The following is a 13,648-nucleotide window of genomic DNA, read 5'->3' as shown; positions in this document are numbered from 1 at the left end:
CCCACCATATCCCACCATAACTCTGTGAACCAGAATTGCAGACAGTTTTGCTGTGTTGATTGATGGACATTAGCTGCAGGGACACAGCTGTTTATGTTAATCTCAGCTACACAGAGAACCATTTGGTGCAGCTCTGAGCGTACCGCTCTGATCTGTTTGTAGTTAAGTAAGGAATAGATAGCTAATCTGTGTAAATGTGGATCTCCAGAAACTCTGACAGTAGTGGTGAATGTCTTGTATAGAGAGACAGCTGTGCTTGTCTGCAGTTACATATAAAAATGAAAAATCTAATATAAACCAATTACTGGGATAATAATCACTGTATTAACAATATTAAACTATATCAAAAGGGAGAGCACAGTGAACAGCTGCTGAATGCAGCCAGGGAGGGGAGGGGTTACACACTCTTGATACACTTTGATAGGGGCGGGTCCACCTGTCAAATTGAGTGACGAAACCTCCCTATGCTCTACTACTTACGCCATTTGGCTTTTTGCATGGAAAATTAGCTCCAATCATTAGCGGACACCATGTCACGTTTGGAGAGCCCCTGTGTGCCTAAACATTGGAGCTCCCCCACAAGTGACCCCATTTTGGAAACTAGACCTCCCAAGGAACTAATCTAGATGTGTGGTGAGCACTTTGAACCCCCAAGTGCTTCACAGAAGTTTATAACGCAGAGCCATAAAAATAAAAAATAATTTTTGGGTAACAGAAAAAACAGACACACTGGCGCTCACCACACTTGAGGACAAAAAGATGGTGACAATGAGAATGGGTGGTCAATTGGACACCCCTAGCTGCTGGGATCACTAGAACAGGATCTGTGCCTATCCTGGGATAAAAATATACAGAAAAGTTGCCACAAAAGGACAGAGTGATGCCGCGCTTAGGGGTTAAATGTTCTGTATTGATAGACGGCAGGTAGCCGGTGTCCAGGTCCTGATAAATGCCTGGGATGTAGCTGTAGATAACTCAAGACGTAGATAGGTGTATACCTAACTCGAGGCATGGATAGATACTGGAGAAGTTATCTGAAACATTACTACATATAAATGCACAATTGTTGCGTTGCAGGAGGGTGCTTACCCTATATGTAGATGCGCTGATCGTCCCGCTGCAGAGCCCGAGGAGTTGTCCGATCCGGTCACCGCTGTTTGTTATTGCGGTGTCGGCGGGGAACAGAAGGGGAGAGCGGGAGGGAGTGTAGCAGCTGACGCGGTACCTGGGAGCCCCGGCCGAAGGCGTCCCTGGTAACCGCAGCAATTGTGCATTTATATGTAGTAATGTTTCAGATAACTTCTCCAGTATCTATCCATGCCTCGAGTCAGGTATACACCTATCTACGTCTTGAGTTATCTACAGCTACATCCCAGGCATTTATCAGGACCTGGACACCGGCTACCTGCCGTCTATCAATACAGAACATTTAACCCCTAAGCGCGGCATCACTCTGTCCTTTTGTGGCAACTTTTCTGCAAAAAATAATTTTTATTTTCTCAAAAATGATTTTTTAGCCCACAATTTTTTATTTTCCCAAGGGTAACAGAAGAAATTTGACCCCAAAAGTTGTTGTCCAGTTTATTTTGAGTACGCTGATACCCCATATGTGGGGGTAAACCACTGTTTGGGCACACGTCGGGGTTCGGAAGGGAAATAGTGACGTTTTGAAATGCAGACTTTGATGGAATGCTCTGCGGGCGTCATGTTGCGTTTGCAGAGCTCCTGATGTGCCTTAACAGTAGAATCCCCCCACAAGTGACACCATTTTGGAAACTAGACCCCCAAAGGAACTTATTTAGATGTGTGGTGAGCACTTTGAACCCCCAAGTGCTTCACAGAAGTTTATAACGCAGAGCCATGAAAATAAAAAATATTTTTTCTTTTCTCAAAAATGATTTTTTTGCCCAAAATTTTTTTCCCCAAGGGTTACAGGAGAAATTGGACCCCAAAAGTTGTTGTCCAGATTCTCCTGAGTACGCTGGTACCCCATATGTGGGGGTAAACCACTGTTTGGGCACACATCGGGACTCGGAAGGGAGAGAGCACCATTTGACTTTTTCAACGCCAGATTGGCTGGAATTAATGGTGGCGCCATGTCACGTTTGGAGACCCCCTGATGTGCCTAAACAGTGGAAACCCCTCAATTCTAACTCCAACACTAACCCCAACACACCTCTAACCCTAATCCAAACCCTAACCACAACCCTAACCCCAACACACCCCTAACCCTAGTCTTAACCCTAATTCCAACCCTAACTCTAATTCCAACCCTAACCCTAAGGCTATGTGCCCACGTTGCGAATTTGTGTGCGGATTTTTCGCACCGTTTTTGAAAAATCTGCAGGTAAAACGCACTGCGCTTTACCTGCGGATTTACCGTGGATTTCCAGTGTTTTTTGTGTGGATTTCACCTGTGGATTCCTATTATGGAACAGGTGTAAAACGCTGTGAAATCCGCACAAAGAATTGACATGCTGCGGAAAATACAACGCAGCGTTTCCGCGCTGTATTTTCCGCACCATAGGCACAGCGGATTTGGTTTTCCATAGGTTTATGTGGTACTGTAAACATGATGGAAAACTGCTACGAATCCGCAGCGACCAATCCGCTGCGGATCCGCAGCCAAATCCGCACCGTGTGCATATAGCCTAATTCTAACCCTAATTCCAACCCTAGCCCTAAGTGCAACCCTAGCCCTAAGTGCAACCCTAGCCCTAAGTGCAACCTTAGCCCTAAGTGCAACCCTAACCCTAAGTGCAACCCTAAGTGCAACCCTATCCCTAAGTGCAACCCTAACCCTAAGTGCAACCCTAAGTGCAACCCTAGCCCTAAGTGCAACCCTAACCCTAAGTGCAACCCTAAGTGCAACCCTAACCCTAAGTGCAACCCTAAGTGCAACCCTAACCCTACCCCTACCCCTAACCCTAACCCTAACCCTAATGGAAAAACAAAAATAAATATAATTTCTGTATTTTATTATTGTCCCTACCTATGGGGGTGATAAAGGGGGGGGGGTTATTTACTATTTTTTTTTATTTTGATCGCTGTGATAAAACCTATCACAGCGATCAAAATGTACCTGGAAAGAATCTGCCGGCCGGCAGATTCGGCGGGCGCACTGCACATGCGCCCGCCATTTTGGAAGATGGCAGCGCCCATGGAGAAGACCAAGGACACTGGGAGGGACATTGGAGCTCGGTAAGTATGGGGGGGGTGCGATCGGAGCACAGGGGGGTGATCGGAGCACGGGGGGAGCAGACAGGAGGACGGGGGAGCGGACAGGAGGACAGAGGGGAGCATGGGACATGACAGGACGGAAAGGAGGAGATCGTGGTGGTGGGGGGGCAGATTGGGGTCTCCAGCCATGGCAGATGCTATAGCAGCATGGTAATTGTACTGTATTGTTTATCCATATCCCCTTCACAACAAATGACGTATAGGTACATCATCCGTTGTGTCTCTGCCTTTGATACAGGCTCCAGCGCTGAGATCTCATCTAATATGATCAGCTGTCGTGTGCTTCTAAGAGCCGCGAGTGTCAACAAGGTAAATGCCACTGTCAATCCCTGATTTAACACATGGTGGCAAGAAGCACATCACAAAACCCACCCATCGGCGCCCTTGTCACAAGGGGTGCTGATGGGTTGTCATTAGTGATGAATGAGTGTACTCGTTGCTCGGGTTTAACCGAGCACGCTTGGGTGGTCTCCGAGTATTTATGACTGCTCGGAGATTACGTTTTCATTGACTCAGCAGCATGATTTATAGCTACTAGCCAGCTAGATTACATGTGGGGATTACCTAGCAACCAGGCAACCTCCACATGTACTCAGCCTGGCTAATAGCTGTAAATCATTCAGCTGCTGTGATGAAAACAAAATCTCCGAACACTAGCAAATACTCGGATGTCACCCGAGCATGCTCGAGAAAACCCGAGCAACGAGTACACTCGCTCATCACTAGTTGCCATGTTAGTGGGAGGTCTGCAGAAGCCTCCTGTGCCTAGCATTGTAAATCTCCTATGATCGCTGGCCGATGGCATTTTGCTACACGTAGCAGCACTGAAATACTGCTATGTGTAGCACAGGTGATTGGATGATAGCAGATTTAAGTCTCCTAAGGGGACCATTGAAGCCAGTAACAATTTTTATAAAAAGTTTTTCATAATTAAAAAAATACACAAAACTTCAAATAACCCCCTTTTGCCCCATTCTAAATAAACAATAAAAAATACAAACATTTGGTATTGATGCATTCAGAAGTTTCCCATATATACACATATAAAGTAAATGAATCTGAATAGTAAATGGCATAACAATAAAAAAAATCTAAATACCAGAATTTAGTTTTTTTAACCCACACAACGTTGCAATAAAATGCAATATCAAAAAATCATATGTACGTCAAAATGGTATTAATAAAAATGTCAACTTAAGGCACAAAAAATAAACCATCACCCACCCCAAGATCTTGAAAAAAGGAGACGCTCCGAGACTCGGAAAATGGCGAGGTAAGCAAATTTTCTTTCCTACAAATTTGGGATTTTTTTTCACAACTTAAATAAAAAACAACCTATACAAGTTTGGTATATGTGTACTTGTAATTACCTAGTGAATCATATTGATAGGTCAATTTTAGCATTTATTGAAGATAGTAAAATAACAAACCCGAAACACAATTGTGGAATTGCATTTTCACCACACATTTTTTTTTTCAGTTTCCCAGCATAATATATGATAACATCAATAGAGTCATTCAAAAATATGACTCGTCCTGCAAAAAACAAGCCCTTATATGGCTATATTGATGGAAAAATGAAAAAGTCTTGCAGATAGGGAAGGAAAAAATGAAAAACGAATATCGCCCAGGGTTGAAAGGGATAATGGTTTATTTTTATTCCTCAACATTTTATTAAGAGAATGTATAAGTTTTTTACAGGATTCAAGTAGTATATCTTTAAACATGCCCCATTTATGTTTAGTATTTCAAGTTGCTATGACATGGTCGCAATCTACTCGATTAAAGTCTTCCCTTAATTTGTTGTAATCATTTTCCCAAAACTCCAGGTTTTTTGCATTTCCCCTTTGAAATGTTTAATTGAATATTACTGTACATTGAAACTTACCATATTATGGTCGCACATCCCAAATGCTCCCACACCTGTAGATCTGAAGTTGTATCTGGTCTATGACAGGACCAGATCCAGCATATAATGTCCCCTGGTTGAGATACAAATTGAGAAAGGTAATTGTCTTGAACTGTGGAAAAGAATATGCAGCTTTTAGCACAACCAGAAGATATTATGTCACATGGAATGTCTGGATAATTACCCGATCCATAATAAGGACCCTATTATTATTTGCTGCTTTTCTAGTTTGCTGAAGCATTTCATCTTCTACCTGTTCAGCTATATTTGGACGCTTTTGTCAAACTTCAATTAGCAGCTTTCCATTATTGCATGTACACTTACCCTCACTGACTCTACATTATCTAAGTTCACCCCAATTTCATCATTGAGCACAGGTCATAAGTTTGATTTAATGAAAATACACACCTCTCCATCTTTCCTGTCCTTTCTGAATGCATTGCAATGTGCTACATTTCTCACTGATTCATATCTTTCGTCCAGCCAGGTTTCTGTAATGTCCATCACATCGTAATCTGTGAATAACATAAGACTTTCCAATTTATTCATTTTGTTTGCATCACTTTTTGCATTTGCCAACAAGCAATAAATATTATTAACTCATTTATTTTTCCTACTCACCCCCTACCTTCCTTACATGTCCCAGTCCCCCAAATCCTCACTAAACCCTACTGTCTCACTCTGTCTGCTCTGTATATCCCCTTATTTGCACAACTACCCTCTCAGATCCTAGTTTAAAAGCTCCTTCATCCCTCTAAACATTTTCCCCCTAGCACAGCTGCACTGCTCCCATTGAGGTGCAACCTGTCCCTTCCAGATACTCTGTGCAGAGAAGTCAGCCGAGTTCTCCATGAGCCCAAATTCTTCCCTCCTGCACTAAATTCTAAGCCACTTACCAAATTTATATTCAGAATCTCCCTATTTCTTTCTAGTGATGCTCGTGGCATGGGCAGTATTTCTGAATACACCACAGTGGAGGTCTTGGACTTCCACTTGTTTCCTAGTTCCCTGCAATCATTTTAAGGGCCTTCCACCTCCCTCTAAGTAATTTGGTATTTGCCTAGGTACATTCAAGTGACCGACCCAGAATGTTTAGCGCTTTGTTTGCAGCCAATGAACATGCTGGGCTGGCTTGCCAATCACAGTAATGACGGCACCATCTTTTGTGTGGCATTACTGTGATAGCTGGCCTTCAAGAGTTATAGGGGATAATGAAAGGCTGCCAGTGCCATCTTGCACACATTGCTGCTGTAAACAGTGTAGGGAGAGCATAGTTTGAGCATAGGGAGAGTGATAGGAGCTTATAGTGAGCATTTTCATTCCAAAAAGCTCTTTTAAGATCTGAAGATTGTCAAGATTAGTTGTTTGTTAGGTGGGATTTAGTAGGGACAGTGAAAGGCAGGCACCTGGGTGTTCTCATCATTGCATGTAAATGGTGCAGATCTTTGTTACTTGCCTCTGTGTTCGACAGCAGTTAGTATTAGGAACAGACTGTGGAATTAGGGTGAAATAAGGATGTTTCATATGTGAAGAGCGGAACAAAAATGGTTACCTCAATGAACCAAAAAGAATTTGTGATCAATATTGACCTGTCCATTCAAGGACATTTTCGCTATAGTGTGAAATCCTATTTTTTGTTTGTGAAACTGCCACTTAGGCGAAACTGTACTGTTTTGTTTGTTGTGAAACAATCACATAGCCGAAACTGTTTTTTTTGTCTTCTCTTTTCTCTCTTTGTTTAAACAAGCAAAACTTGTATAACCACTGAAACTACCTGTACAACTATATAAAGAGGGGATAGCACCTTGAAGGCAGGCGTGCTTCAGAGGCTTCCCAGTGATATACTATACGAGACGTGTCTTGTGTATTATTTCTGGTGATTCCCCACTTCCAAAGGCTGCTCCGACTGAGTGTGGTCCCGACATTTCCTGGTGCCCGAACAGGGACCCGAGGTCTGTGTACTCCTTCAAGAACACCGGCAGAATACGAACGAAAAGAGAATCTGGGATAATGGACGGCAGATGAATAAAAACCTGGCCAGGTAAGAGACACTGTTAGATCTCTTATATCTGCCCTGCACTGTCCATAAGATTTTCTGTGTCGTGTCCTTTAGCGGGTAGTTCTAGTAGAGGAGGATACCTATAGCTCGGGTTCTTGAACTTCTTAGGAATTGACCACCTCACGGAGTACGGCATTGAATGAGAGTGAATGTGAATAGAAGGTGTGTGGAAGTTGGGAATAGCCCTCCAAGGGTGTTGAAACAGAAGAAGTGACTGTCCCACTGGGCAACGTGGTTGCGTCCTTTCGGGGAGACCTCCGCGCCTATGTTCAATCTCTGATCCTGTCTTTGACGAAAACCTGGTGACGGATAAGTGTATGATAGTATGAGCCCAGGACAGATAAATTAGCCTGGGACAAGATACGTTGTATTTTGATCCTCTGTCTGGTTGCATTTGTGTTGTTTGCTATAGGTGTAGGAATCAGGATTTTCTTACATCAACACGGTACGCAGAAGCCGTTAAACATCCTAGCTCCTTAGGAAGAAGGTAACGAGGTATTCTCATACCCAAACGCCACCTAGGGCAAGAAAATAAAAAAGCTCAGGATAAGAAAATGGGGAATAAGCAAACAAAGTCGGAACCAGAAGAATTAGATATCTATACTATCATAAAGGAGAGAAGTGGTGAAGATGCCACTAAGGGGCTGAGAAAGATTTTTAGTAAGTTTGGAGTTACTAAGGCAGAAGCCTTTAGTAGAAAAAAATGGGAAGGAATTCAGGAAAAAAAAAAAGGCATAATCAGAGACAAGAAATGGATAGATCAGATCCAAGCGTTGATTGATGTCTCTAGGGTAGCAGAAAAAGAGGGATGGACATATAATCAACAGAATAAAAAGTGGTGTATTAGACCCGCAGGCTATGGAGAAAAACAAAATGTGGAATATAAGAACACCCCACCCCCATACCTTAACCCACATGCCCCATCTTTTCTCCAAACACCACCTCAAAGTTTAGCCGGACCAGGAGGATGGGTATGTCCGCACTGTGGACAACAAAATCCAGACTGGAGAAATGATTGCCTAGCCTGTGGTACACCTAGACATGGCGCTGTACTTGCCCCTGTTAGGGTAGTACCAAGACCCTTTAGGGAACCTGGTGCTGACGGAGTAATGGGAACTAGATATCACCAAACTCGACAATATTTCCCTTGGTCCCCCGCTGAAGGCATGTCTCTCTTGCATAACGCACCAGATCCCACCCAGTGTCCAGTTAGATTTGCACAATATATACAGCAAATTATGCAGACTCACGCTGGAGTTTGGGCAGATGGAGAAGAATTATGTAGAATGAAAATGACTCCTGGACTCTTCCAGGAGCTATTAGCAAATCTACAGGTACATAGGCCCCAGGCAGGAGATGGTGCCTTACAAACGATAGAATCAGGTACGCAATTTGTAGATCACTTAATGGTTTTCATGAGGGAAAAACAGAGGCAGAGAGGAACAACGGGAGTGGTGGCTCAGAAATCTGGACAATCAGTAGACGAATATTATCTAAGTGTAGAAAATAATTTCAGAGATGAAGGCATGGATCTAACCGCTTCAGGAATGATGAGGTTAGTTACAAAAACCTTTATAGATGGATTGTCTCCAAAAGTGAAGGAAAAGCTTAAGGCCGCAACCCCTGATTGGAGAACCTTGGAAGACCCACACCTGGCTAGACAGAAAGCTGTAGGGATAGAAATGGACTTAAGAGAAAATTCTAAGCCAGTAAGAATTGCACAGGCTAATACTGGCTCTGCTAATCAAAAGTTTACTTGTCATTACTGTAAGAAGCCAGGACATTTCCAAAGGGAATGTAGGAAGAGAAAAGCAGATATAGATTCAGGAACCTTTGTACCCAAAAATAGGATAAATAAATAACCCAGCGCCTGATCAAACAGACAGCTCAGAATGACTGAAGGTTATGCAGGTCTCTCTTCCTTCTAGAAGACCAATAATACAAGTTGAGGTTGAGGGTAAAAATGTACCTTTTCTGATAGATACGGGAGCAACATCCTCCATTTTAAATCAAGACTTTTTACCATTTCCTGACAATATATCCTCAAAGGTAACATATGCAGAAGGGTATGATGGTAAAATTCAGGCGTTGCCCTTTACAAAACCTTTAAATGTGAGCTTTGGCCCTAAAACCTTTGTATCCAAATTTTTATTTGCTAAAGGTGCACCTACCTGCTTGCTGGGTACTGATGTCTTAAGTAAAATGCACGCAAACATCCATTTTAGAGAAAATGGCACAGTTATGCTGACCATCCCTGAAGAAGCAGAAACTCTGGAACAATATGTTAGAATACAGGAAATGGAGGATTTTCCCGAAATTTACACTCAACAAGCAAAAATTGACTTGTCTCGGGTTCCTGACAGCCTATGGGCAAAAGGAGACACTGATGTAGGATTCTTATCAGTAGCTCCTATACTGTTAGAAACTGCCCCGGGAACCATTTTACCTCAGCTTAGGCAATACCCCATCAGCGCCCAGCAAGAACTGACGATTTCTCAACAAATTCAGGATTATGTGTTACAAGGTGTTTTGGTAGAAATCAGGTCACCCGCCAATACACCCTTATATCCTGTTAAAAAGAGTTTCCTCCAAAGAAACTATGGTGAAATATCGCATGGTGCACGACCTACGGGAAATCAATAAGGTTTTGGCACCGGTCACCCCTGTGGTACCGAATCCTCATACCTTACTGTCTCAAATTCCCAGCACTGCTGCATATTTTACGGTAATTGACTTATCAAACGCATTTTTTTCTGTGCCACTACATAAGAACTGTTGGCATTTGTTTGCCTTTACATTCAAGGGTAAACAATTAGCATGGACAAGATTGCCACAAGGTATGGTACACTCACCAACTTTGTACTCTGAAGCAATGCAGACCGTGCTGAAAAATTTCACCCCAGAACCAGGAGTAGTCATTCTACAGTATGTAGATGACTTACTTATTTGTTGCCCTGATGAGCAGACGGCAGTTACCTCAACTGTTAATTTCTTAATTTTCCTAGCGCAAGAAGGCTGTAAAGTAAATAGACAGAAACTCCAGGCTTGTCAACAAACAGTCGTGTTCTTAGGTCACTGCATATCACAGGGCATCAGACACCTCACACCTCAACGTATGGAAGCCATACGTAACATGCTTGAACCCAGGAATCACAAACAGCTGCGTGCTTTCCTGGGTATTGTTTCACACTGTAGACAGTGGATCATACATGCAAGTCAACTCATGCAGTCTTTATATGACTGTATTGCCAACACGCCATATTCACTCAGTGAAGAGGCTAAACAGTCATTTTCCTCTTTGAAAACAGCACTGGTATCAGCTCCGGCTTTGGGACTCCCAGACTACACTAAACCTTTTCAATTGATGGCAGCTGAGATATCCTCACATGCTACAGGGGTGCTCACACAAAAACATGGAAACAAACAGAGACCTGTGGCATACATATCAGCTCATCTGGACCCTGTAGCTAGAGCCGCACCTTCTTGTGTAAGAGTAGTAGCCGCAATTTCACTGTTATTAGATAAAGCTTCTGAGATTGTTCTTGATCACCCACTTCTAGTTCAGACCACTCATGATGTACATGGCATTCTTAACCAGGTCCAACCTAAACATATTTCAATGGCCAGACACCTCCGTCTCCAATGTTCCCTACTACTGCCGCCCAACATTTCCTTTGCCAGGGTTCAGACTCTTAATCTCGCGTCTTTGCTCCCTTTAGAGTCTGAGGGGGGTACCATACCTGAGGAAACTGCACTCTCCAACTCCTTTGACCCATCAGAGTCAATGCATGATTGTGTACAATTAATGGAACAAGAGACTCAGGGCTTACGTAATGTACGTGACAAGCCACTCTGTAATGCTACATTTGAACTTTTCATAGATGGCAGTAGATATGCAGATATGAATGGACAATTTCATACAGGTTATGCGGTAGTAACTCAGCATGAAGTGCTGAAAGCAGAACCTCTCCCTGCTAATCAGTCTGCACAAGAAGCAGAACTTACGGCATTAGTTGAAGCTCTAAAAATAGCCAAAGATCAGACAGCAAACATATACACTGATTCTAGATATGCACATGGCATTATTTTCGATTTTGGCGTAATATGGAGAGCCAGAGGTTATATGACTGCTTCAGGCCAACCTGTTAAACATGCCTCCCTCATTAGACAGATTCTGGAGGCAGCACAAGAAACTAAAGAAATAGCGGTGATAAAGGTAGCTGCACATGTGAGACTCGACACCGAGGAAGCCAGGGGTAACGATAAAGCCGACAAAGCAGCAAAACAGGCAGCACGTAAACCCTTACATCATGCCCACACACTAGATAGCTCTGAAGATGATGAGGAGAGATTGAAGGAAGCCCAGAAACAGGTAGACGACGAAGAACGAGGGCAGTGGCAGAAAAAAGGGGCAGAAGATCAGCAAGGATTATGGAAAAAAGGAACTTTGTTGTGTTTACCCAGAGCCTGGTACCCCGCAGTGGCGAGTGACCTCCACCTACCTACGCATGTATCGGCAAATGGTATGACGCTCAAGGTAAAAGAAAGGTGGTTGGCTCCAGGCTTTGGTAATTTCGCTCGGAACATGTGTGCTGCATGCGCTATATGCCTGGCACACAATCCAGGTCAGACCATTAAAACCCCAACCAAGCATCATGTAAGACCACTGTATCCCTTTCAAAGACTCCAGATCGACTACATCCAGCTTCCTAGGTACAATGGATACGAATATGTGCTTGTGTGTGTGGACATGTTCTCAGGGTGGCCAGAGGCTTATCCAGTTCGTAAAGCCTCAGCAAAAACTACTGCCATTAAAATAGCACATGAACTGATACCCCGTTACGGCATGCCTGAGGTGATCGAGTCAGATAGGGGTACCCATTTTACTGGAGAAATATTCCAGAATGTTATGAAAATGTTGGGAGTAGAAAACCAGTTTCACACTCTGTATCACCCACAGAGTTCAGGTAAAGTGGAAAGATTAAATGGAACAATAAAATTAAAAATCCAGAAGGCCATGGCAGAAACAGGAAAGCCTTGGACCGAGTGTCTACCACTTGCCCTGTATTCCATCCGAAACGCCCCAAGGGGGAAGGCTAAGCTGTCACCACATGAGATTCTTTTTGGTAGAGCAGCAAATTTGGGTTGTTATTTTCCACAACAACTGATGTTGAATACTGAGACTTTAACTGCTTATGTACAAGAATTACAAAAACGTTTAACTAAAGTGCATTCGCAAGTTTTTGCTTCCCTTCCAGATCCAGAAAATCTCGAAGGAGGCCACAAGTTGGAACCTGGTGATCAAATCTACGTGAAAAGACACACCAGAAAGACTCTGGAACCGAGATTTGACGGACCTTTCCAAGTCCTGTTAACAACTCCAACAGCAGTCGAGCTTGAAGGAAAGGCATCATGGATACATGCAAGCCATTGCAAAAAAGCAGTATAAGACTCATGATATTGATGTTAATAATGTTAACCTCAACGGAGGCATGGGAAAGATTGAATTCTCTAGCCCCTTTGAACAATAGATTCGTACAACATCATAGAAAATTAGTGCATGATTTGTTAAATAATACGCAACCCCTGGCAGATTGTTGGATCTGTACCCATTCACCAGTATCAGCCACAAGTATACCTTTTCTAGCAGTTCCCGTGTCAGCTGAAGAAATATTCGCTTGGCCTAATTGTTCAGACAACCTGGCCAACAACCAACCTGGCAATACTAGACTATGGAATACTACAATCGCCATACCAGTTGTGGGATGGGTAGAATTTCCTTGGTGGCAGGGCAATCTTACAGGAAAAATAGGCAACTTACAATATTTAGCACTCAGAGAAGGAGCATATAAATGGCTTCCCATAGGTATAAAGGGTACTTGTACATTAGGACGCCTAACCCCGGCTACTTTCATAATTTCGAACAAACAAGTGAATATGCAAGCCGTGCCCAAGCACACACTGTATAAAAGAGCTGCAGATAACTCACCACGTCCCTCGGGGAGGCCACATATAGTACAAATGGGAATTCCCAACAAAATTGCTAGTACCATTTTTATTTATCCTATGTTAACACAGATGTGGGATAAATTAGTTAGAGCCACGGATTATCTAGATGACCAGATTTGGGATATATTGGACATATTAAATACTAGTATAGCTGTACAGAATCAACTTATAATAGTCACTAACCAACATACCCTGGTATTGGATTACCTAACTGCCTCACAAGGGGGTATGTGTCAAATCATCGGACCCACCTGCTGTCATTATATAGACCCGAATAGTACTATGAGTATGAGATTTAAATTAGAAGACGTACAACGACTCAGGGATCAGTATGACAAAGACAATGACCAAAATAAGGATAGCTGGTGGTCAGATACCTTTTCTTTTCTTAACCCGGCCAATTGGTTCAGGGGGATCGGTGGGTGGGTTAC

Source organism: Ranitomeya variabilis, chromosome 5 (genome assembly GCF_051348905.1).
Source record: "Ranitomeya variabilis isolate aRanVar5 chromosome 5, aRanVar5.hap1, whole genome shotgun sequence".
Taxonomy (NCBI): Eukaryota; Metazoa; Chordata; class Amphibia; order Anura; family Dendrobatidae; genus Ranitomeya; species Ranitomeya variabilis.
The sequence above is the reverse complement of the archived record's forward strand: the minus strand, read 5'-3'. Positions refer to the sequence as shown.